At 38.2% G+C, this 26,754-nt stretch overlaps 1 protein-coding gene across 6 annotated transcripts in view; it reads left to right on the top strand.

Annotated features, from left to right (window-relative positions):
- LINGO2 (leucine rich repeat and Ig domain containing 2) overlaps positions 1-26,754 on the top strand; it is a 476,779-nt gene that overhangs the window by 426,179 nt on the left and 23,846 nt on the right. Inside the window, exon 1 of one of the 6 annotated variants that reach the window (XM_039733194.1) lies at positions 23,776-23,832. The exons of the other annotated variants lie outside the window; for them this stretch is intronic. The gene's annotated coding sequence lies outside the window, so the exon portion shown is untranslated. Of the gene's footprint in view, positions 1-23,775; positions 23,833-26,754 lie in introns of those variants that run through there. 6 annotated transcript variants of the gene reach the window in all.

Below are 26,754 nucleotides of genomic sequence, written 5' to 3'. Positions count from 1 at the left end.
AAGCCAAAATTGGGCAATTACTTAAGAAATAACTTGAGAGATTTTTTGAGAATAATTTTTTTTAAAATTAGCTGCTGTTATCTACTAGTTTGCTCCTATCTTCTGCCTTTCTGAGTACTTCAAGAGTTCGCTTGTGGGACCTCCAGTTCTAAACCAAAACCTGGAAGCACCTAGTTTTTGGTGAAGGGATGTATGGAATGGCTAAGCAATGCTTAGCTTGCTGTAGAACAGTTGCAGTTTTGCAACTTAGCAGGTAGTGTATACATGTACACCGATCTGAATATACATCATTGCAGGTATCTTTACTTTCAAACTTAAGATTGGAAGTGTTTTTTCCAAACATGTAATGTAGGGCATATGTCAGAGTCAGCTTAAAATTTTTCTATATGTTTCAGGCTACTTCAAAAAGAAGTAATTTTTTAAGTGCAGAAATAACCATTAAATGGGCTAAATAATCACTATTTAGTAGTGGATTAGTTTTATTTAGTATTGTCCCCTTGTTAAAATGAAGCTATACTACTTAATAAAGCTATTCTACTTAATAAAGCACCATTCTCTGTCAATAAGCATAGTATGGATATGTAGGTTAATATTTACTTGGCTACAAAATACTGCAGGGCTTTATTTTCCCTCGGGAATGGATGGCAAAATAAAACATGAGGAAGCGTATTTCCAGAGCATTGTGAGAACCTTACTTTTCTCAAATAATTTTGCTCTGAGTAAAATATGAATCTTACTGGAACAGCTGCCTGAAATCTTGCTATGAAAATATAGTAATGTGATGGTTTGGCGTACTTTTGGGGTCCTTTTATCTTTTGTGTTTGTTTGTTTGTTTGTTTTAAAGGAAAACTCATGACAGTTTTACTTAATGTATCATGTACCGCCTAAAAGAAAAAGATAAATCCTTACTATTAATGACTGCATTCTTAAGTCTTGTCAGACAACCGAATTTGTAAAAATGCTTGAAGCAATAAATGGAATGGAATGCTGTGTCTAACTCTGGGCTCCTCAGTACAAGAGAGGCCAGGAGATCCTGAAGTGCATCCAGCAGAGGGCAACAAAGGTGATAAAGGGACTGGACCATCTGTCTCTTGAGAAAAGGCTGAGGGATCGGGACCTGTTCTGCCTGGAGAAGAGAAGGCTGAGAGAGAGGGGGACGTTATCCAGGTACATGACAGTCTGAAGGCAGGGTGTCAAGAGGATGGATCCAGGCTCTTCTTGATGGTGCCATGCAACAGGGGCACCAAGCAGAAACTGTTACACAGGAAGTCCTATCCAAATATGAGAAAGATATTCTTTACTGTGCAAGTGACCACTCACAGGTTGGTTGATCAAGTTGCCTAGAGAGCTTGTGAAGCCTCCTTCTTTGGAGATATTCAGAAAGTGTCTAGGCACAGCCCCAAGTAATATGTTCTAGGGGATCCTCTTGAGCAGGAAGGTTGGACTAGGTGAGCTCCAGTGGACCCTTCCAATCTTACCTATTCTGTGAGTCTGTAAAAATGCAATTTGTTTTTCCTTAGGAAATATCTTCTATCTCTACATTTCTGACCTACAGCTTCAGAACACTGCCTCTCATTTTCTATATGAAATTATTAAATACTGGTATGCTTAGAGGTATAAACCATCAAATTAAAGATTTGCAGGTAACTTTTAAAGAATCAGTTGGCCTTGTCAATAAGAAAACCACAACATTATTGAAAAAGTAGCACTATGAACCATCAAGGAAGTAAGAATTCCATTAGAATGAAGGTCAAAATCTGATCAAATCTGAATCCGCTCTAGCAACAGTCCTGCTGCATTGTTGGATGGAAACTTATTATAGATTCCTTTGCTTTGCCTAAGATACATATTTTGTGCTGCTTGCTTGACCACTGAGAAACTAAGGAGAATTTACCAGCAGTATATGTTATGATACACTTTAAATAACCATGTATTTTGAAACTGTAGCCTACAGACATGTAATTCTAAGGTATTTGAAAAAAGTCCTAGTTTTAAAGTACAGAACACACAAAGGTCTGTTAACATAAAAACATGAATAAATTTTCACCAAACTGACAAATAATGTGAATAGCACTCTGTAATTATTAGAAATACTTGTGAATAGGCGTAACAGTGAATGAAGTATTAAGATCTTTTCAGCTGTATGCTATTGTAATGTTTGAGCACACTGGTTTTTATGCTCTGAACAACAGACTATAAAACATTTCTGTTGTCAGCATTGGCCAACAGGAAATGACAATACTTTGCAATCAGTGAAAAATGGAGAGGTCTCTCTATCAGAGAGCACTCAGAAGTCCCATTTCCATTTGCACAGCAGTCTTGCCATGAATGAACATTGCAAGTTTCAGCACTGAGTTTAAAGTGGTTTAAAGCTTTTCAATGATTATCCAAGCTAATAAGTAAATAAACAAATATATAAACAAATAAATTGGAAAGCACTTTGTGTTTTCCTAGTTGGTTCATCTAGGAGCTTAGAAAACTTACAACTAATTGAGTTTATGTCCATTTTAGAATATTTATTGGATCAAATTTGAACTCATAGATTTTTGCAGTAAAATTCACAAGTTCAAAGCCCATGTTATGAAGGAGTCCTGCCAGCTCATACAAAGTCTTTCAGTCCAGTTACATAAATCTCTCCACAGTTCACTAATCTCTTTTCTTTTTTTTTTTTATTTGTTGTTTTATTTGCAAATGCAGCAAAGAAAAAGGTGAGTTCTTGGTTTACAGATGTCACTTTTGAGACACTAAGGCTGTTTAACATGTCTTTTTTATAGAAAACCAAAGTAAGAGCAGAAGACTACGCGAATAATGATAAAAAATTAGTTATTGGTTATTATCACACTGTACTGAAATTTAAAAAATATAGATTTCTTGGCTCAAAGGCAGGCTTCCTTCAGGACCTTGAAAGAACCATTTGTTTTTACTGTGGCGTCCATTCTAACACCTGTAAAGTGAAGATAAGAGAAATGTGTTTCACCCACCATTTGTTTTAGAAGGAAGAGTGTGTAGCCTGAGGAGAATAAAACATGAATACCAATGGAGCAACAAGAATTTTAATGGAAGGTTTCATGCTCGAAACTTTTGCTGCCATGGTTGTTTTGTTTTGTTTTCAATTGAAATGGTGAACACTGATTTATGAGCACTTGCCATTAGTTTATGAAAGAAACCTCCACTTTCATTTCTGTGATTGCCTCCTTATACTCTCCCTCATTTCCCTTTTTTAAACCATGACAACATAATTATTTCATTAATTAAACAATTAATATGACAATGTTGCTAAAGTATACCATTACTTCACAGCACTTATCTGGTGTTAGCACTTGAGTTTTCAACTATTTTCAGCCAAGAAACTGTAGAAAAGAGGGAGAAACCAGAGCTTCATTTAGTGCAGCATGGGCTGTGATCACTGTCCTGTCAAAGAAACCTTCAGCCACACTCACTTTAAAGTGTAGTGTTTTCAGAAAGGCTTGCTTTAGGTTGGGGTGGTTTCTTGTTCCATACTTAGGATGTCAATTGGATATTTATACTACTTGCATGGTTTAGTAAAATAACAGTTTAAATGTTCTTCTGTCTTTGTAGCATTTCCATTCTTTCTTCTTAAGGTTAACTGTTGCTTTCCAACTTCAGTCCGCTCAGCAGCAGTATTTTGCTGCTCTCTAGTCCAACAGAGCTTTAGTAGCTTCTCTATTCCCTCTTTTGATTCACTGTCTTTGTAGGAACAGGAGACTGCTGGGAGCAAGTGGATTACAATAAGATATGGCCTTGTCCAATCTTATTGTCAAATTGTTTTAGAACACCTAATATCAAGTTTATATGGATTTCCTGTGATGGATGATTATTGTTCCTATGCAATCATAATAGCCTATCACTGCAAAAGACTGGATTTATTTCTCTCATTCAATAGGACTAATCAGGTGTGGCAGAAAAGGGTATAAAAAAACCTGACTGTCTCTACAGAATAACTGAGCTACCTGAAAGGTGAAAAAAATATTATGTCATCAAACAGGTGCCATGAATGCAGTCAGTGTTAGGGTCAGACTCACTGGGAGATGTATAATTTCATGCTTGTAGAGATAATAAGTATGCTGCTCTTCAGTCTGAATAGGGCTGCTAGATTTTCACTTTGTACCCTTACTGTGATTATAGATTTCTCTATTTTTCTCTCAATCTCACTTTGCCCCTAATAAATATTGCCTACTCAGCACAGTACTTGAAGTTCAAAATGTTTTCCTCTGAACAGCAGAGCATTTCTTTTCTCTGAACAGGTAATAAAACTAGGAAGATTTGACATGACTTATTCTTCTTTGAGAGTTTAGAAAAAGTGGACCCAGACATGAAGGAGTTGCATAAAAAAAAAAATTAGTCTTTTAATGCTTCATAGTATCTTTCATTTATAATTAACTGTAACAGGAACTCACACAGGCCCTAAGCATGATAGCTCTAACCATCCTAAGGTCAGGAAGTATCAGAAACAAAGACCATCTTGGGTAGCAATGGGCTAGTGATTGTATGCAAAAAGGTTTTATATACAAAATCCCCATTTTTTCACAGTAGCACAAAGAGATTGCTCATATATGCAGCCTAATAAAAACAAGTCTGCCATATGCCACAGTTAAAGAAAGTCACTTATATTGTCACTTTGTTATAGTTTCCAGTACCTATCTATTTCTTTGTGATAAGGAAATTATCTTGGTTATGGAATTTTTAATGCTGTCACTACAGAAAAGACCTGATTTGATTTATGTCCTCAGCTGTTCCCATAGAGTCAAGGCAGCCTGAGCTGTTTCTTCCTTCTTTTTCCCTTAAATAATATAATTTTCTTATCTTTCTCCACTAAGTGCTTTTTCTCTCACCACCAAGTAGCCTGCACACCAGTGCCCTCCTTAGGTTCTCAGAGGTTGTTCTCCCATGTGTTCTAAATATTGCCACTGTAGAAAGATTCCTATATGACACTCTTCTATTTTTTTTTCATTCTGCAAGGTTCTTCATCAAACTTTTGAGTCCATATATTGTCTACTTTGTACCTGTGCTTCCAGTTTCATTTTCTTTCATATGCTACTCCTTTATAACAAAGTAAATTTTGACTTAAATTTTCTGGTTTTTCTGTATCTCCTTCCATGATGTCTCATTACCTAGAAATATTAATTATCGAAATGAAATCATATCTGCTTTATATTAAAATCTAGAGATTAAAAGATCTCTTCTTTCTTTGCATCCGAGTGAGAGAAATTATGAAAAGGAGTGAACAAAATACACTTAAATTATGAAGTATTTTGAGTACCCTGTGAAATCCTTTGCTGCCTTATTGAAGGTCTCTGCCTTCATGGATGTCATCTTATAACTTTGAATTCTTAGAGTGAATTGGGTCAATGGATTTGTGCAGAGTGGCTAGCCTGGAATTCTCTTCTTCAGGATGAAAATTCTTCCGTATAAATTTTCCTCTTTTGAAGCTAAATTCTGACAAATTTGACCCCCTTACTCTCAATTCAGCATTTCAGTGTAGTACTTCTCAACCCCATGCATGTTTTGCCTTCATTGTTAGAGCAATAAAATTGCTTACAGTGTCAATTACAAGCTCATATAGCCTTATTTTTAGTGTTGAATTGGACATGAGGTGCAAGCCTTTTGAGATGCAGTGTGTATTTATGGTCAGCTACTAGCAGACCAAAAGGTCATTGCATGGAATAATATAGTGTTTGACATACCTATTTGCTGAAAAGATTGCTGGATTATTTTCAGCTGCCTATAATTAAAATGAGTAGATATTGAATTATTCATATATAAATCCTCAAACCAATTCAGGTGCCCAGTGGATTCAGACATTTCATTTCTGAATATGTTGGTAAGTCAAAGTTGCATAGCTAACCCTTCACCTCATCTTTAGCTTCTGAATTCTTTCATAAAACTGAAGATGTCTTGCTATTGGACACTGTTAGTCTTTTGAATTTAATAAGGGTTCTCAACACAGGACAAAAAAAAAAGCAGTGATCCAGATTTGTATTCTTTTCTCTTAAAAGGTGCACAACACAATGTGTACCCCAGTAAAAATGTATATACTTCATATTCAGTGACCTGAACTCTTGAGCATCATCTGTAGAGGTGCAAGCACGATGATTATTTTCATCAGCCTAAAGCATGAAAGCAATTGAGTGAAAAAAATCCTCATGTTACATAAAATGATTACTGCCTGTGAGCCATAATAAACAATGTTGTTCTCACAGTGGTGATGTTAAGCAGCAGAACAAATGAGTACAGCCTGCTGATTGTGCAATGTCTTGATCATTACCAATTGCTGTAACTCCCATTAAGTAAATGATTTAATTATTGGGGTGTCTGCATGATCTGTTTCTAAAAGGAACAAATGATAATGGTAAGAATGCAATTCTTTTCACTGCAAGTGAGTTAAACTTCTACAGCTCTTAGTGTTTCTCATTGGTGGGCTTTGTTTCTGCTCTGCTGGATGTCCAGGAGGTGTGTTAAAATGCAGCCACAAAGGAATGCAAAACTAATTTATACGCAGGAGATAAGAAATAATGAACAGAATAAAAGACACTTCAGGAGAGCAGAAGGGAAGAGGTAGAAGGGAAGGCTGGGAGATTTATACCTACAGTTCACAATAGTAGCATCACCATAACTTCACAAGGTTTATTACTTTATCGTTCCTGGAAACCTGGGCTTCATCCAAAAACTCATCAATCGAACCATGTTATTACTATATTTAGAATTTGAACTAAATGCTGATTGGACAGTAAAACTGCTGTAAATTGATGAGTCCATGCAGAAAAGAGGCTTGCCCTGTATTCCATGAGAATCTTCCCTTATGCAACGTGGGCGGGCAAGCATGATTTTTAAGTTGAACAGCAAGTTTGTATCTACAGTGATACAGATTGTCAGCTGTCAGCATTGAATAATGAGTCCTGAAATTGAACAAAAATCATTATCTGACTAAAGCAAATTTTAACTTAAGAGTTGCAATACTGTCTTTAGTTTTACCTGAGCTTCAACCAGATGGGAATCAGATCAAGTATCTCAACCCTGTATCGTAGCTGGCAGTGTGCACACACACCAAATGGTTTGCAAACAATAATCCTATCACCAACAGGATAATCAGCACTTATGAACTGAAGACTTCCCAGAAGTCAGACAACCCTCCTTGTTTCATTTTTGCTCTTCTGGTCAATGTGAGATCACCTCTTAAGTTTGGAGTCAATCCTTGCAAATATAAGACATGAAATCACAAGGTTTTTAAAAAGCTTTGAAAATCTTATTGCTTTGCCTATTCTGTGGATTTAAATATAAAAGGAGAAAATGTAAAAGTAAATTACTTTTTTTAGACATATCATAGGTTCTCTGCACCAGTGTTTCAGTTTTTAAGGACAGCTCTTTGAAATAGGAACAATCTGTCTCCTTGTATATGGAAAATGCTTAACACTGTCTGATACTTTTAGCTGCCAAATGCATTAGATTTCTTGTTGTCTTTCCAGGTTGGTAACATGTATGTAAGGTGGCTTTATCAGTCCCAAGGAATACTGCTTTCTCTCTCTTACTCATTTTGAGTAGATTGCACCATTCTTCCTCATTAGACTGTAATTGCTCTGTAATTATTTTAACTACAGCTGGGACAATAAGCCTTGATGGAACAGTACCATAAAAGGAGCATGTAGGATTCAAAAATCATCCTCTCACTTGATTTTTATTACTTTTCACCTCCTCCTGCTGTAAGTACCACAAAAGGTCACAATAGCAGAAAGGAAAATGAAAGATTAAATAATTTGATTCAGGATGATCACCTAGATACCCCTCTAGTAACATATCCTCTCCAGGAAAGCTACATTTACTGATACATTCTTGGGGGGGTTGTGGATTTTTTACTTGCATATGCAACCATGAGCCCTTCACTTACTGAAGCATGTATCCAAGGACTAAAGATAGAAAATAGGAAAAAATATTACAAGGCTTTCATGAGGTCAGTCTCAGTTTTCTCTGCTAGAATTTTCTGCTTCCATCAATAAGAATTTGCATGATTTCCTAATTCATCTCTAGTTCTGTTTGTTAGACAGGAAAAAAACTCTTTTAGCCTTACTCTTTTTATCACAAAAGTTGTAGTGACAGGCCCAGTAATGCTTCACAAGATATTTATTTCCACTCAGAAAAAAAAAAAAGGTTTTCTTTCTGTGACCTAGTTCAGAATAGCTGCCTATTGGGTCAGTTTTCTGAGAATCAGTTACCTTGGCCATCCATTTCACAAGAGACATGCTCCTGCAGAGAAATGTGCCAAATAAGCTTCAAGATATTTTTGTAAATACAATTTAAAAAAAAACAAGTAAATTTATTTAATGCTACGATTCTTACCCTTTGGAAGGTTCAGTTCTTCATGTCTTTTAAGAGAAATTGTAGATTATTCCAATTTTGTCTAAATTAATGCTACCCAATCTAGTACTTTTCACATTGGCATTCGTTCTTTTTCCTTACCTGTTGTATCCAATTCTGCCTGCATCCAGTGTGCTGTTTCAGTTTTTTCCATGACTGGAAAATAGATTGTATGTAAAAAACAACCTGTTAGAAATCAGCAATGTTTTTTTCCAAAGTATGCAAGCTAAACTTAATACAGAAATCTAGGAATTCCCCACAACTTCTTTACTTTTGTCTATTTTATTACCACATTTCAGCTTTTCTTAGAGAGCTGTCTGTATTGGGTAGGCCTGAAAAGGTCTTGGTAGCAGGAGGGTTGTAGAGGTGCCTGTGAGAAACTGCTGGAAGCCTCAGGACAGGACTGTTGTAGTCAAGGCCAAGTGCCTGACACTAAATGAGATCATATATTGAAGAAATGGGGAAAAGTCACTGTGCAACAATTGCTGTCAGAGAAGAAAGGAGTGAGAATAAGAGAGAAGAGCAACCCTGCAGACACCGAGGCCATGAAGAAGGAGTGGCAGAAGGTGCTCCAGCTACTGGAGCAGGGATTTTCCCGTAGCCCCTGTGCAGACCATGGTGAGGGCCCTGCAGCCCACGGAGCTCCACTTGAGGACTCTCATGCTGGAGCAGATGGATGCCGGAGGAGACTGTGGACTGTGACCCCATGGGAAGCCAAGACTGGAGCAGGCTTCTGGCAGGGCCTGTGGCCCCATGAAGAGAAGAGCCTGTGCTGGAGCAGGTTTGCTGTCTGGACTTGCAACCCTGCAGGAACTTGTGCGGTCTGTTCCTGAGTGACTGCACCGTGGCAGAGACCCATGCTGGAGCAGTTAATGAAGAACTTCAGCCCATGGAAAGGACCAGCACTAGAGCAGTTTGGAAAGGACTACTGTGGGAAGGACAGTATATATGTATGTATGTATATAGGAACAGGGGAGGAGTGTGCTAAGTCCTTCCACAGAGAGCATAGGAGCATCAGAGACAACACATGATGAACTGACCACAGACCCCAGTCCTTGTCATCCTGTGCCACTGGCTGGGAACATGTAGGGACAATCAGGAGTAAAGTTCAGCCCAGGAAGAAAGTGGGGGTGGGAAAGGGGCAGGGGGTGGCAGGGGGGTAGGATTATAGTGGTTTTAAGGTTTTGTTTTATTTCTCATTGTCTCACTCTGGCTTGATTTGGAATAAATTATACTAATTTCCTTGAGTCATGTCTGTTGTGCCCATGAACTGGTCAGCAACCTCTGCCTGTCCTTATCCCAGCCCATGAGCCCTTGATTTATTTTCTCTCCCCTGTTCATCTGAGGACCACAGTGACAAAACAGCTTTGCTGGGCATTGGTGTTCAGGCAGGATCAACCCACCTCACCAACCTTATCACACTGGGGCCAGACACTCATAAGCTTTTTAACTGTGTACAGTAGCTAACAGAAACTCATACACGTTTCTCTTTCATTTTCGTAAAGTAATAATTTGCATTCATACTATGTGTATTTTATTTTCTTTATAACAAGCACAAACAAGTCCTCTAATGTGAATTTTATGGTGCATCATCTCTTCTCTTCTACCCACTTGTCATGTTTTAAAATTCTGCATGTGCAGAATAGTTGTCTTATGGGTGCCCCAACTTCTCCCTTTTTACTCCCACCTCATTCATTAAATGCAGTGCAATACATGTGCTTGAGCTGAATTCCTAATTTAATGAGTCTCCTTTAAAATACCTGTACATAAGGAACACATATTTGTACGAAGTTGTCGGATAACCTTGCAATCTGAATGTGTTAGTAGCAGATTTCTTGTGATTTGCTTTTGAAAGTAGTGTGTTTACAACTCACCATTAAATTGCTTGAATAAATCTTTCATTTATGACTAATTTCAGGCACAAGATTAATTTTTGGCATAACTCCACAGGTATCAGTGATGGATTGTCATAGAGAGCTTGTAATAATCCTATTCAGCTTTACTTCCCTAGTAAAAGGGAAGATGATGTTCCAAAAGCTGTGGTAAAATGAGCTTAAACATGATAATACAATTGCAATTACTTCAGATATCTTTTCTTCTGTGCTGCTATCACAAAAAGGACAACTGTGTAAGAGTAATGGATATCAGTAGAAAAGGTCTCTCTAATTGCTGTGCCTTTGTTGTGATGCAGACATGCCTTTAAATAGCTACTGAGCTGAGCCTGCTGGGGAATTCCACCTGCTAATTCATCAGATCTTCTGCCTTGGAAAAAACCAATTATGGCAGCTTTCAGCTTACATTGCTTTACTGGGTTTACATGGCAAGGTTTAGGTAGTGGCTGGACTATAGGAGTGGGATGGCAACTTCTTTGAGAAGCTGCTAGAAGCTTCTCTTGGGTCTAATGAAACTATTGCTAGATGGCTCCAAGACACACCTTCTGTTGGCTGCAACTGAGCTCATCAGTGATGATGGTATCACCTCTGGGATATTCTATTATAGAGGAGGGGAGAAAAATACCCAGCAGTTTAATCCAGAAGAAGAGTGCGAACATGTGAGAGGAGCAGCTCTGCAGATACCAAGGGCAGTGAAGCAGGAGGGGAGAGAAGGTTTCACAGGCACCAGAGCTGAGATTTCCCTGCATCCCCTGGTGCCCGTCATGTACCAGGTACCTGCCAGCCCCATGGTGAGTCAGGCTGTGACCCTGCAGCCCATGCAAACCCCAGGAGCAGCAGCCATCCACATGCAGCCTGTGGAGGATTTCCAGGCTGGACCAGGTGGATGCCCAAAATAGACTGTGACCTTATGGGAAGCCTGAACTGGAGCAGGCTCCTGGCAGGACCATTGACCCCATGGAGAGACAAGTCCACATTAGAGCCAGTTTTCTGGGTGGATTTAGGATCCTTCAGGGAAGCCACACTAGAACAGTCTGCTCATGACAGGCTGCACCATGCAGACACATGCTCACCAGTTCATAAAGAACTACAACCCACAGAAGGACTCGCTTTGGAGAAGTTTGTGGAGAGCTCCTGTGAGAGGGACACTATGCTGGGTGAGGGGAAGAGTGTGAGGAGTTCTTTGTTTTCCAAGAACCTCAGGGAGATTCTGAGTGCTTATTTTACCAGGACTAAATACTCAAGTTTTTTTAATAACTCAATTCCTTTAGTTAATTCCACTTTTCAGTTTCCCCCGTCCTCCAAATGATTCATATCTGTGTGTGATGTGTAGTCACTGCATGTGATATGTAGTCACTGCATGCTCACCAATCTATATGATGTTAAGTTTCACACAGGATCTGTTTTTCCTTTCCTGTTGAACCAAAAGATACTTTCCTGATCTACTGCATTAAGATGGAATGGCCCATGTTTCTGGGGTCTTGGGCTCTTGGTATATTCAAATAAAGAGTACACTGAGCCCCAGAGGCTGTCCTCAACATATCCACCTCCCTAACTGAAAAGGAGTAACTGCTAAGCCATTGTGCACTCAAAAAGGGAGAAATTTTTTTTTGTTTTTCTGTGTGTGCCAAGTCTTGCAGAGAATTCTTATGGACTGATAAACGTTCCTCCCATAACACCAGCTGGGAAAATAAGTATCTCTAGAGACTCTTCTTCCTCAAATGGATTATTGAAGATTTGTAACTAACATACATAGCAGTCCTTAGGTAGTGTTAGTCACTGGGAAGGAGTTTTTATGGGTGGAAGGAAACAGGACAAAAAGATATGGATAATTAATAGTGAGAGTCTTCTGCTGATTCTTGCCTTGTATTAGTAGAGGAGAAAAGGTGATAACCTGCAGTTATCACTAGGCAGTGATAAGCCCTTTTAAATGTATATGATTATGCCTCACAGACAGAATTCGGTCTATAAACACCAAACATGAAGAGGCTTAGTGTAGTCCTTGATCCAAAGCCAATTAAAGCCAATGTGGAGCTCTAGGAAAATCAAAGTGCTGAATCTTGCTTACAGTTTATGACTGAAATGAAGCTCTACTGTGGCTGAATTATTCCTACTCCTTCCTCTTTGTGATGAAGTACTGGTAGGTTCTTAGAGCATTAATGAACTAATTCTCTTTCCAATTACTCAGTCCTCTAGAGCCAGCATACGACCTGAGCATTTGCACCCAATTACTTTGCATTAAATCTGGAGGAAAAAATGGCTGCATTAGCCAAACTGCTTAATGTTTTTCCAGGCTAAGAAACAGCTTTATTTCCATATATCTAAGCTTTAGAAAAGCTAAAATAGTAGATTTTTCTTTAAATTAAATATTGTTCACAAAGATTTGAATAAAATGCCAGTATATGCTCCCAGAGCTGCATTACAGATTGCTGTGAAATTCCTACTTGAGAGAAAAACCCTTGCTTTGTAAAGTAAAGAAGCAGACTGGTTTGTGCTGATGAAATCCCTCCAGGATTCTGAAGGGCAGCACCTCATTTTTTGCATGTGTATTATATCCTCCTACTGATTCCATTAGTGATTCATGGAAATTATACCTATTAAACACAAAAAATATTCATGGATCTGATTGCTGATATGAATATACCAGTTACAAAGGCAGTAAGATACCAGCTGTAAATTGAATGAGACTTTATTTTGTGAAGTTAAAACATGATAATAGAAGGGTATTTTCTTTAGACTTTTGAATCCCTGCAAGGTAAAATAATTTCTTCTATAACATGTTGATTTAATGTGTTTTGTTGTGATTGTAAGTGATAGAGAAGGAGGCTTCCTAGCTGGGAAGCACAGCAAAGACCTATAGGATGCAATAGGTTTCCTTCTTTCCACATGATATGTTTCTTTGTGCCCACAATCAGTGTATGCAGATTTTTGCAGCCTGGCATCTGCAGTCTGAGCACTGAGCACAACACCAACAGCATCTCTTGTTTTCAAAATAGCACAAAGAGCCTGTAGAGTTTGAAAGAAGGAATGAGAAGAAAGCACTGAACACTAAGCTCTTGTCAGACCTAGCTAAATTTGGTAGAAGGTCAATGAGTTTATAACAGAGAGTCTGAGTAAGCAGCATTGTGCAATTAATCTGGTAAGAAATATCTATCTAGTACGAACTATGACTGATACCTCCTTATCCCATCTTCTGGGAAGATGTTCTGTTTCATTTTGGCACTCTTGTCTTGACTCTGTATGTTGATGCTACCAAGTCTAGTAAGGTTACCTTGGCTTCCAGATTGACTGGGTTTCTACACCTGGGAGTTCAAAATCGCAGCAAAACACTTTTCTTTATTTTTCATTTTGGAGGTAAAGTTCATTGTCAAGATTCACAGACAAAGGCATCCTCATCCTACCTCTGTTCTTTTCTAATAATTAGAGCTCTATGATCTTCTCTAATCTGAAGATGACATGGGAAAAAATGTGCTAACACAAGAAGTTGGTTTTGTGGTCTTATAAAATTAGACTAAAAATGCATAACCCAATTGAAAATGGTGAATTTTGAAAACCTCGAGATGGACTTTGGAGAATTATTGAATGGAGGATACCCGCAGGCTTATAAACTAGGTGCTGCTTTACAAGAATACCTTATTTATATCTATATCTATATCTATACCTATCTATATCTAGATCTATAAAGCCTTTTCTGAACTTATTTCTACTATTCTTGGCTTATGAAACTAAATAAAGTAATGAAAGTTACAGAGAAAAAGGTTTGAAACAAAAATCATGCAACTAAAGCTAAGAGCATCATACATGACAGCCACAGTGATACTGGGATGATAGCTCACCTTGGTCATATGCCCTCACACATGTCTGTGGTCGTTCAGTTCCACTGACCTTGCTTACGAGAAACTGCAGCCTGAGGTGGAGATTTTCTGGCAGTCCATTTTGAGAAGCAGCATTTAGCTAATGACACCAAATCATTACCTACAATCAAAGGTATAATCAGTTTTCTGAACTAAGCATAATATTCTTCCTGAAAGGGCTCTCTCAAGGAAGTAAGTGGCTGGAGAGAAGTTCTGCATGTCTGCACCGCTCCTGCAAATGGAAATAGGCAGATGTGAATTTTTCATATCTTGACCACTCTTACTACCAGGAGATTGGCTTCATCTATCAGCCCAGATAGCTAGGAGTAATTGTTGATGCCTCAATTGTGATGATGTTTAGTGTTTTCAATCATTATCAGTGTGGTTTTGTAGCAGAACAATTTTCTAGGACTTCCTTAATTTTGAAGTTAACTGTTGGAAAATTGTTTGTGGGGCTTTTTTGTTTGTTTTCTTTTTGCCTCATTTATTTGCTGTCTGAGGCTGGTGTTTATAATTCAGCATAGGTGTTTTCATTCTGAAGAGACCACAGGTTTGAGATAGAATGTGCTCAGTTATCACATATAGAAATACTGTGACTTCTCACTACAGGTCTCACTGACATGCACACAGGAAAGCAAAATATTTTAAACAGGAAGAAAGTGTGCATAAACCAGTACCCATGCAACAACTTCTCCTACATTAACTATACATTTTAATTTTGTCTTGAAAATCATCCTGTGCTGAATTGTTTGACATAGCTTTGGTAAAATCCAAAGCTCCAAGTACAATGCTATAAACTTTCTAGTTTACTGTTCTTTTCTAGTTATTAGCTGTATATTATATTTAATTTTGTAGGAGTTCTTTTCCTCATGCACATGGATTTCTTTTCACATCCTTTTTTCCCCTATCTATCCCTTTTATTAGCCTTCTGTTCCATGTGGTCAGACTACTGCTATTTCAGCCCCATTTTAAAATATACCACTATTTTCAGAAATCCAGAGAAAATTTATTATTAAAGCCCATGAAAATATGCTAATGACTTAATTTCTTTGTTTATGTATTTAATTTGCATTCAGACTCCTTATTATATCAGATAAATAAGTTCAAGCAATCTAACTTCCTGCATGTTCCTCCTCAGAAGTAACTAGCCTTGCATAATTGATAATACTTGAGGTGAATGGCACTGTCCTTCTGTCTTCTAGACCAATGCTTTACCTTGTCTCCTTTCATCTCAGTGACACTTGCTTATCAACAGAAGCAGACTTCTTGGTGTGACTCTGAGGCCATGGAGTTAATGATTTGCAGCAAAGACATAACAGGAGTTGAGACCACTGCACATGTTGTAGTGGTTTTAATAGAAAGTGAATGATGGTGGCACACCATATATGGCTGACTATGGTCCCTGGGCTTATTTCTGTTATGCTGAAGCCAACATGGGTAGAAACAATACAAAATATTTTTAATCTGAACAAAAAATACATGCTGCATTCCTCGTTTTCTCATTAAGAATGCTTCTAAGTGCACTACAGCTTTCATCCCCTCGTAAGACCAAGGATACAAAGATAAGAAACATCAGAATACATGTGGTTCATGTTAATAAAAATGGTCTCATAGAATTGCATGCTGAAAAAGCAGGAGCAGCACCAGCTTTGATGGAACTAAATAACAAACTTAGAAAAACTTCAGAAAAAATCTTATTGTCCCTTCTTGCTCTGCACTGGTGCAACCTCACCTCAAGTGCTGGGGGCACTCTTGGGTACCGCAATATAAGAAAGACATTAAACTCCTAGAGTGTGTCCAAAGGAGAGCTGTGAGAATGGTGAAGAAACTTGAGGTGAAGCTGTATGAGGAGTGAATGAGGTCACTTGGTCTGTTCAGCCTGAGAAGACAAGACTGAGGGAAGACCTCATGGGAGTTACAACTTCCTTGGGAGGGGAAGAGCAGAGGCAGACACTGATCTCTTCCCTGTGGCAAATGCTGACAAAATGTGAGGAAATGGCCAGAAGTTGCATCAGAAGAGGTTTAGTTTGGATATTAGAAAAAGATTTTTCACCCAGTGGGTGTTTGAACACCAGAAAAGGCTTCCTAAGAAAGTGATCACGGCACCAAACCTGACAGGGCTCAAAAAGCATTTGGACAATGCTTTCAGGCACATGGGGTGACTCTTTGGGGTGTCCTGTGCAGGGCCAGGAGTTGGACTCAATAATCCTGATGGGTCCCTTCCAACTCAGGATGTTTTATTATTCTATGATTTAGGTTGCATTTTGCAAACTCCAACATCATTTGCTTTTCATGGTACTAATACCAAAGAAGTTGTTGTGTAAGTAAAGGAAGTGGAACATTTCTTGAAGGTGAAGTATCTAGGGATAAGAAAGGGATCTTTCTTTCACATTTCTTAGTTAGCCGGTGGCCATGACCCCTCATACAGTAGCTCAGCCATGGGGAAACTTGCTGCACAAGATGTCTCCTCCTTGTGCCACACTCCAGTGCAGTCAGGAATCCCTTCCCTAACTCTCAGCTGGCTACAGCCAGTCTGTTCTGCCCAGACCACATGAAAGAGGGGAAATCCAGGGCCCTCAGGACCAATCAGGGAGGAGATGCTGGAAGCAGCTGTCTGCACACAGGGCAACAAGATACCATTTACACACAGGGAGCTGGCGACAGCAGTGTAGATGGTATTGCACACACGCGTGCACACAAACAAACACACACACACACGCACACACAAAGACAAAGACAAACATAAACACACGGGACCATGGTACCAGTCTACAGCCCAATGCCAGGGCCAGGGTGCAACATGCTGAGCAGAGAGAAAATCAAAAGGGATTTTTATGTGAGTTAAGGGTTCGTGAAGAGGCAGCAGTTAACACTTGACTGAGAGCTAAAAGGCTGTCAGCAGTTCACGCTCTTATGGCAAGAGGCTGTCAGTTCCCAAATGGCTTACAGATCAATTACACAAACAAGGAAAGTGGTGAGAGGAAGGCTGTGTTGAAGAACTGAGAATAATGCAAGACCAGGACCTGAGAATGACTCTGACCCGAGTTGAGCATCAGTGGCAGAGGCCAGGTATGTGCCTGTACTTCCTGAATCCCAGTCTGAGCCTTAAAACTATTCTGCACATCCCAGTGGCCTTACTATGGGACTCTATCTTTCATCTCAATCACAAACAATCTGTTTTTTCTCCCTTTTTTTGTTTGATTTAGCTAAGGTGGTAAGTCCTACTTAATTTAGGGATTATTATCAACTTATATAGAACAGCAGTGGCTTATCTTACAGGGTAATAAACAAAGTCTTGAACCTGTAAAAGTGCAGTCTCTTTTGTCTTTTATACCTTTCCTTCTCTTTTTGCATTTTAGAGAACATGCATCCTTTTCACTAGCTCTCTTTTTCCTCAGCTACTTATTATTGGGTCATAACCTGTCCTGTGTTACTATGTTTTTGTTTCTATTTTATTTCCCCCTTCATCTCTGCTCTTTGTTATTTTATTCTCCTGCTGCATCCTGTTGCTTCTTATTATACAGCTTTATTCTTGCAGAAGGATTGCCTCCTGCAGAAACTGGCCTGCCCTTCCTATATCTTGATCTCTTCCCACAGAGCTGGTCCAGTGAAGACCCTAGAAATCTGAGTGATATTTGAAACACACAATCACTGAGGAGTTGTTAATCATGTCTTACTGTGGTTGACTGGAACAGCAAAACAAAAGGAAGGAAAGGGAAAAGTAGAAAAAAAAAAGGCTTCTGAGCCTGATGTTTGCAAAACAATTCCTTTGCATCAAGGTTGAGATTTCTTTGCAATGTTAAAGTTGATTCCCAGAGGGACTCCTTTTTATTTTGTAGATGCATGCTACACTGATGACATGTGAGGCCTTGTTAGCTCTTGTGCTCACCTATGTGCTGAGATTTCATCTTATCCTTTGTTGGTTTATATTATTCTTACTAAGCATTCTGACCTGAACTTTGCTTGCACTTGATAGTATTGCAGTTAAAATATTCATTTTAAAGGTCCAAGATTAGCAGTGTATGAATGTCAGCAATGAACTGAGAGGACAGCCCTGGCCAATGGTAGGGCACATTGCACCAGTGTGTTTCCTTCTAACAAAGATATATTGTGTGTACTGTCTTAGAGTGTTATAGATATTCATCAGGAGCAGAACAATACAACTGGCCTCAGCTCTAAATTAATCACCATCAACCTAAGTAGGTAATGGTTGAAATTTTTCATAAATAGTGATCTCTTAAATATTTCATTACTCCTGTTTTGCCTAAGAACCATCTGTTGCATAAAGTCAATATTGAAAACTTGATAGCATTCATTAAGCATTTATCTCCATTGCATTTAGCTCCTGTACATACATTAGAGAAGGCCAAGAGGGGCAACCAACAATAGAGAGTAAAAATCTAATGTGTTTTTTGCTTTTATAGACACAGAATTAAGCTGTACAACCTTGGAGATTTAAAGGGCTCTCATGTTTTAGAAGAAGTCAGTCATTGAACCTTGTAAAAGTTACACTGAATTTCTTCAGAATTTCCACATAAACTGAGTAAAAAAATTGCTACTGAAAATGGGAATGTCTTTATAGTAATGAATTGCAGTGTAAAAATAAGATTCTTCACTAGTGAGGAAAAATGAGCAGATTATCTTCTGAGGCCTGGTATCAAATACCTGAAACTTTAAAAACCAAATGACCACATAAAAGTGGGACCAAAAAAAAACCCACAAAAATCTACCATTGAAATATTTTCAGTAAAAAAATCTCAACATAATTTGCACTGTAAGTAGCATTTGTATATTTTCAAATGCTCTCTAATAAGATTTTCAGCAAACTACTGAATATTACCCCTTTTTTTGTTTATTTGGGGAGATTCTTTGGGTTTTTTTTGGTGAAGTGGGCACTAGCATTCTGCTAGTTATACTGCACAGGTTTTTTGCAGCTTCATCTTTCTGGCAGAACTATTACTATTAGAGTGCAGCATAATTGTTTTATTCTTGTAAAATAAATCATGCATTTTTAGGAAAAGATAGTGATGCATCCCAGAGGGAAGCACAGCACCTTGTAGAAATCCCAGCTCATATGAGTAGGATATAGTCAGATTGTAGTTTCAGTGAGGTACCATCATACCCAGACACTTTGGGCATCAGAAAAAATACAGAATATTTTAGGAAAAGAGAGTGTTTGGGATTTTTTCTGTTTGGGGGGCAGCAACAGAAAAGATAGGCTTTTGATGGGTTTTTTCTTCTTTCCTAGAGAAAAAAAAGAGTCCTTTCCTGGGGTATAAAAAGACCAAGTACAACCTTGAATAAAATATTTCTGTTTGTGAAGATCCAATTTGTAGAAAGCAAGTTAGAGAGAGTTATATGCTACTGAATGAAGTTAGACTACATTCAAAAAGTATCCTTTTTGTTTCAGTATTAGAAGAAGCATAGAGTCATAGAATAATTAAGGTTGGAAGTGCAACACTGGGTGATCATCATTCCCAGTAATGTTAATAATAAACATCTTATTAATTTGAGTGTGATATAAGCTCTTTTAAAATAACATATTGCAATATCTTAAACTTGCTTGAACAGCCTCTAAATCTGCGTAAGATTTACTGCAAAAACTGTCTCTTTCATGAAATGAGATTTTAAATCAAATCATATGCTTTCATATAACAAAACTGAAAAAATGGAGCAGAAAAATAAAAAAGGCCCCTTAATATATTTGTTTTAGTCAGTACTAAAAGCACAGCATCTGTGCCCTTTTCAATACTTCTGCATTATTCATTTTAATGCACCGAATGCAATGAACACCACTGAAAACTTCCTGGCTTTTGATTGAGAACTGTGTGGTCTCAGAAAGTTTCCAGTCTCCATTTGCCAAGGACATACCTGGTTTATTTAATGAGCAGGAAACAGTGCAGTTGACTGGTTCTGACTGACCTTGCCTGCAACTATTGCATCCCCGAAACCCTGCAAGATAAAATAAATGGACAATACAATGAAGTGATGCACAGCTGGGCAGATGATGCTGCCTGATTTGGTAGTGCGGTATTTTTTTTGGACAGGTTTATGAAGTGTGTTTGTATCTTCCAGCAGGACTTGAACCTGCCACTGCTGCTGCAGGTTAGCAGGGACACCTAGTGGCTTTGGTAAATGAAGCTGGAATTCTCCCTCTTACTGATACAGTGTCAAGGTTTTTCAGAATAGGCTCTCAGTGCCTCCCTGTTTCTGTGTTTTCTCAAAGCATTTTGCACCATCGTTCTTCTCTGTACTTTTTTCTGCATTCAGTGAAGCAGAGAAAAAAAGCCCTGTGTTTGTTTTAAGTGCTGTGACAGACTTTCAGAAGAAAGAGGGTTGCTGCTTATTACATGACTGCTGTAGTCAGGTTTTTCAGAACAAAGCAGGAGATCACTTAAAATCACAAATTCCACATATCAATTTTATTACTTTTTTGCCATTAAGGCAGGGAAGTGCTTTTTATGATGGTGGGTTTTTTAAAGCTAACCATTTTTAATGTAATGCATATAGAGGTTTTCTTTTGTCATATAGGTATTATGCATTACCTCATTTTTATTTCTTCTGGGACTAAATAGTTCCCACTAAATCAATAAGTCTTATGAAAGTGAGGCACTTAAATGATACTTGAGGAATCTGAGCATGTAAAATGCTTTTCTTATAAAGCCACAGGTCAACCTCTCAGTGAAATTTAAACCAGTATACAGCAAGTGTATACAAGGTCACCTTGTAGTGCAGCAGATACACTGCTGCCACATCAGGTTAGGCAGGATCTATCTAGCCCTGTATTGTGTCTCATTTGCTGCTGGCAGCAACATCAGAAGTGTACCTGTGATTAATGTGAGTGAGCTGTAGTTTGCCAGGGTCTTGGACACCTCCTGAAGAAACCAGAAAAAATTTAAAAGCGTCTGAAGGTTAGATGAGTTCACCAAGAACAAAGCATGGCTCTCTGTGCTGATCTGTTTCTCTGCACTGGAGCTACATTCTGCCTCAATAACATTCGCAGACACCAGCAGCCATTGCAGCTGCCAGCAAAGAGCAGCCTTTCATGGCCAATTTGGCAAAGGATGCTCAAGCATTGCCAAGAGAGCATCAAGATAGTAAAATCTACAACAGAATAGGTAGCCCAGCGAAAAGCTTAGTATCCAACTTGGTCCCTTCAGTCAAGAGCTCTAAAGAGAATGCCTTTACATAGTAGAGAAAAACACAACTGATAGGCTTTTAAATCAGAAAAGATCTGACCCCATTCAGCTGGAACAGGACTTAATTATGGTTCCATTGAGATCCTATGCATATGAATGTCAAGAAATCTTTCTCAGCAGGTAGACAAAACCAATGTTTTGGGGATTTGCTCTTATGTCACATTCAGTAATGATACACAGTCATTAACAAGCCGCTAGAGAAGTTTGAGGCTATTCCTTTCCCAGCAAAGTACCTTTGTCGAAATGCAGATAATCTACATAAAGTATCTTCCCCTAATTTCATTGCTTGTAAAAACTTGATAAGACATAATTCATAGCTGGTAGCAAGCGTTGTTCCAACATCTATTTCCAGGGATGACAATTGAGTCATTACCTGGGATTTTCCTTCTCTGGCCTCATTAGATGACATAAAACAGACCCTCTGAATTCTATTCTTTAGCATATGCCTATTAATGATAGACTCAATAAATTATAATCATCCTCTGCTTTCAAACAGATGATACTGAGCAGAAATGTCTTTGATAGGTTTCAAGATCATTGGATTTTCTAGTCCTCATAAGCCCATGATTTCCTTTTATAGTATTTCAGTATCATGGTATCTGGTTATGCATCTTTGAAGAGATCTGCCTGTTCCATGCAAGGGAGATAGGCTTTTTTCCCAGCTTTGATCTAAGATTTCTATATGTCCATTAGATATTTGTGATTGATATTAATGATCATAAAATCATTAAGGTTGGAAAATACCTCCAAGGTCATTGGGTCCAACCTTTGATCAAACATCACCATGCCGCTAAACCATGACACTAAGTGCGACACCCAATTAATTCTTGAACTCTCCCAGAGACGGTATCACCACTACTTTTCTGAGCAGTCTATTCCAATGCCCAATCACTCCTTCAGTGAAGAAATTTTTTCCTCATATCTAACATGAGCTGCCCCTGGCAGCTTGAGGCCATTTCCTCTTGTTTTGTAGTAGTTGCCTGGAAGAAGAAGCCAACCCCACCTCCTACAATCTCTTTTCAGGCAGTTGTAGAGAGCAATGAGGTCACCCCTGAGCCTCCTTTTCTCCAGGCTGAACACCCCCAGTTTCCTCAGCTGCTCCTCCTAGGAATTACCTCTGGACCCTTAATCAGCTCCTTCACCCTTCTCTGGACTCACTCCAGCCCTTCAATGTCCATCTTGTAGTGAGTGGCCCAGAACTGAACAAAGCACTCAAGGTGTGGCTTCACCAGTGACAAGTGTAGAGGGACAATCATTGCCCTGGTCCTGCTGGACACACTATTACTGATACAGGCTGGGATGCCATTGGCTTTCTTGAGTACCTGATACATGTTGGCTCTTGGTCAGCTGGGTATTGACCAGCACACCCATGACCTTTTCTTTTCTGCAGCACAGCTTTCTGCACACTTTGTCCCAGCCTGTAGCTCTGTGTGGTGTTTTTGTGACCCAAGGGCAGGACCTGCCACTGGGTTTCTTGAACCTCATTCAGTTGGCCTCAGACCATTGTATCAGACTGTCCAGATCTTTCTGCAGAGCCTTCCTGCCCTTCAGCAGGTCAACACTCCCCACAACTTAGTGTCACTGAGTTTTGTACTTTTAAACCTCAGTCTTTACTTCCTTTGGTAGTTATAGTCCTAAAACAGTTTTACTGTCTTTAGACTGATGAAGGGCTCCACATACCATCAGTCAATCAATGATTAAAATTTAGGAAGCACTACTTCAAAGTGCTACTGTTTAAATATTGTACCAAGACACTACCCGGTCTCCTGAATGATGGCTCCTTGTCCCTTGTCTTTCCAACAAGGTGCTCTGAGAGTCTGTGAGGTCTGTGAGTAAACATTTGGGAAAGAGATTGTTGAAACTCTGTCTCCTCATTTCTTTTGCCTCTCTCTCATTTGCCTATGTCCAAAACCATTGTAAAACTGCATTCTTTTCAAATTGCAGTGAATACATTTCTTCATTATATATTCTGTTAATTTCACTTTGCTTTCTGTTTTTTATTTTAAGTATGAAAAAGCTTCCATGTGTTACTGCACCTCTACTATACACTAATACATAGTTCATCAAAAGTATGGATATTTGTGAATATTACTTTAGGGATTTTTTTATATTTATTAAGATAATATAAGGTTTTAGAAAACAAATGTGTTCGGATCTTGGCAATCGTCCTAGTTTGTACACCAGCAATACCTACATTTTGCTGAAGCTGTCATTCTTAATGTGACTTGATTCTGGTTTTACTCCACTGTCTGAGAATCAAAAGCTTCTCTAACTTCTCTAGCCATCATTACCAAACAATGAATGGCTTGCTTGCATTAGACATTTAATTTCCTAGACTTCAACTAGAGAATACAAAGCGTGGTTTCTTTGAGACTTCTTTATTCTTCATAATTTGAAGGAGTCATGTACTTTCTTTCTTCACACTCTTTTTTTTTTTTTTCCATTTGCCTTAAAACATTCCAGTTTCACCTGTGGTGAAGAGATTTTGAAGTCTCATGAGAACCAGGCTGAATGTAGGTATGGAAATACTTATTTATCAGTGTCTTGCAAACTTAATGATAAAGATACTTCAAGTACTATAGCATGTTTTTAGAGAAATAGGGTCTGAATAAGAGATGAGAATGGTGTATCCAGCATTTTCTTAAATGGCACATAGAATTTCACGCAAATAAAGGTGTATATTTCTAGATAATTTTTCATATAACAGTTACTGAAATGTATATGAGATAATTTTTTTTGCATTTCTTCTGGAATTTATGGTAGGGAAGAGATATTCCTGTTGGTATGCTTATGGTATGATTCAAGTAGAATATGATAGAACGAAAAGTTTATAGGCTATGTACCAATATCATCCTACAGAGGAATGGAGTGATAGAAAAGGCAATGGAATAGAAATGTGAAGGGCTGATCTGCAATGCTATCTTAATTAAAATTGTCTCCGTTAAAGTGCTTGTACTCCCAAGAACTGACTGCCATTCTTCATATTGTGTGATGAAGTGACTTCATATTTCATATTGTGCAAAAGTAATTTAAAATTTGAGACAAAGAAGCAAAGTTATCACTTCCTATCTGGAAAAGCTATGAATCACACATGAGAACAAAGTCAAATCAAGGTGGTAGATTGGATTTTTATGTCTCTGTTACTGATGACTAGCCTGTTCCATTCATTATACCTCAAACTAGCAAGTGCTCTTGCTTACACCCACCTAAAAACAGTTCCTGAACACATGGCAAATGCTCTGAATGAACAGCCAGCTAGCACCAGATGGCATGGCAGGACACTGTCTAAAACTTTTGTGAACAAAAACGTCAAAGATTTGCTTTTCTGCAAAGAAGTTCATACCTAAAACTCCCCATGAAAATTCCTATAAATACCTAAATATAAGATATTCCTTAGAAATAGAATCTTGTTTGAATTGTGTCTTGCTCATTTTTTCCCATCTCAGCTTAGATTTGTATATTATTGAAATAGCAACTTCATTGTTAACCCACTTACCCAGTTTTGAGACTGTGAATTTGAAATATATATTTCAAAATAAGTTGAGGGTTTCTGGGCAAATTATATAAGCTTCTGTTTATTTCTGTATACAGAAATTTTGTTTTGTTATAAAGGCTTGTTATTTATTCAGTAATAAAACATTTGCTGTTTATATTAGTTCCAGTATTTTTCACATTTAGAGGGTTTTTCAAGGAATGCAAAGGAAGAATAAAAGCTAACTTTTCTTTCCCAAGATATTGAGAAAGTTTCACGGCTCCTGCTGAGTCATCCTTTTGAAATATGATAGAGGTGGGTTTTATATGTCAGATGCTGCTGTGTATGTACAACAGATGTGTCAAGCTGGACTTGGTTCATACATCATCAGGTCTTTTTACAGTGTTCTAAGTGCTAAAAGCCACTCAGTCAGATAGAGTTTGAGTGTGCCTGAAATGTCGCATAGAACAACTAGGTTTGTTTTTTCTGGTGGTATCATGATTTATTTCCATAACTAAAAAATTTTTGTACTGCTAAAAAAGTTAATAATACAGAGAGTCATTAAATGAGATAGTTATTAAAAGGAAGGGAGAACTCTTGCTCAAAATAGTGACTCAGTTAAGAAGACAGATTTGGGAAAGCTGCTGTATACAGCAGAAGTTCTCAACCAGAAGGTCCTCCTACCAGCCCCACCAGACTGTGTGAAGAGATGCAGAGGACATGCTGCTAGCCAGGCATTGAGAAGTGGATCAGAGACTGATACGCCTAATCTACTCTGCATCCACCTCCCCTGCGCTTTTTCAAGTATGTGCTGCCATTCCAGGCCATTAACCAAACTGATGTTTGGAACTGATCAGAAGGATTTCTGGCCTGAATTCAGAATGCCATTCCTCTCTCCTGTGTGCCTTCTTTTCCTTCATCCTACCCCATGTGAAGTTAGTGATTCATTCCCTTTAGTTTCCTCCATATGGCAGGATGTATTAGAAAAGAAGGATAAATGCTCAAGCAGAAAATACACTTTCAGTTCCAGAGGAGGCAGAGGGAAACAAACAGCATTTACTCCTTATTTTCTTCTCTTTATATTTGTGAATAAGTTGGAAGGTTTGGGCTATTTCTTTTCCCTTACAGTGAGAATTTCTGGTCACTGAATCCTGAGAGTACACTTATTTGTATGCTAAGCAGATAGGAACACTCTGCAACTACCTAAAGTCCTATTCTGTTCAGCTGATATTTCAGAAATCAGTAAAGTCTTGATCAAATTCCAAGTTCCACTCTCTAAACATCTGCCTGATGCTAACTTCATCTCATATATGCTTGTTTGTGAGATTTTTACAGCCAGTGGTTACACATGAGTATTTGGACATAGTGACCATGCAGAAAATAAGCTAAATTAGCTGAAATGAATATTTCTTAAAGGAAAATTTATCCAGGTGTATCAGTCAGTTCAAGCAAAGTCAGATGCCACATTGTTATAAAAGAAAGAACTGCCCATTTTTTATGACAGTAAATATATACCAATCAACAATAACGAAAATTTACCAACGTAATTCCTTTTCACAAAACCAGCAAGGAAATATTGATCAACCGTCTTAACAGAGTCAGGTATTAAGTTTCCTTATAGTGAACAAAACTGGTAGCCAAGTGATTCATACATAAAATGAACACATGTTGGAAATTAAATACAGGTACTGGTATGGAAGAACCAACTACACTCAATGCTCCTTAGATAGATATAAAGCATATTCTTCATTAGCGATAAGTTTTAATACAAGAATCTGAGTCAATTTTCACAGAAGAAATATCGGTTGCAAACACTCATTTTTTAAGATAATGTTCTCATTGTTCTGTCTCAGATGTCATGGCAGTCATCTAAAATTTTAATTTCATTAAGGATTAAAATGATCTTCCTACTGTGGCTGATTTTCAATAGGACATCTTTGAAACAGAAGGAATCCCAGAATCTTGTA

This window comes from Passer montanus, unplaced genomic scaffold (assembly GCF_014805655.1).
Source record: "Passer montanus isolate IOZ18808 unplaced genomic scaffold, ASM1480565v1 scaffold84, whole genome shotgun sequence".
NCBI lineage: Eukaryota > Metazoa > Chordata > Aves > Passeriformes > Passeridae > Passer > Passer montanus.
This window is presented reverse-complemented; position numbering and strand designations above follow the sequence as displayed.